At 50.5% G+C, this 327-nt stretch overlaps 1 non-coding gene across 1 annotated transcript; it reads left to right on the forward strand.

Moving 5' to 3' along the window:
- TRNAP-UGG (transfer RNA proline (anticodon UGG)) lies at positions 1-72 on the forward strand. Its single transcript has one exon. It is a non-coding gene; the product is annotated as a tRNA-Pro (tRNA).
- The last annotated feature ends 255 nt before the right edge of the window (positions 73-327 follow it).

Consider the following 327-nt stretch of genomic DNA (forward strand, 5'->3'; position numbering starts at 1 on the left):
GGCTCGTTGGTCTAGTGGTATGATTCTCGCTTTGGGTGTGAGAGGTCCCGGGTTCAAGCCCCGGACGAGCCCACGTTTTCTTATATTCATTGTTGGAAACCCTGGTGACGTAGTGGTTAAGAGCTACGGCTGCTAACTAAAAGGTCTCGGGTTCAAATCCACCAGGCGCTCCTTGGAAACCCCAGGCGGCAGTTCTACCCTATGCAATAGGGTCACTATGAGTCAGAATCGTCTCGACCGCAATAGGTTTGGTGATTCCGTTAGTAGCACAGTGATTAAAAACTCAGCTGCTAACCACAAGATTGACAGTACGAATCCACCAGCAGC

The sequence above is a fragment of the Loxodonta africana genome, chromosome 1 (assembly GCF_030014295.1).
Source record: "Loxodonta africana isolate mLoxAfr1 chromosome 1, mLoxAfr1.hap2, whole genome shotgun sequence".
NCBI lineage: Eukaryota > Metazoa > Chordata > Mammalia > Proboscidea > Elephantidae > Loxodonta > Loxodonta africana.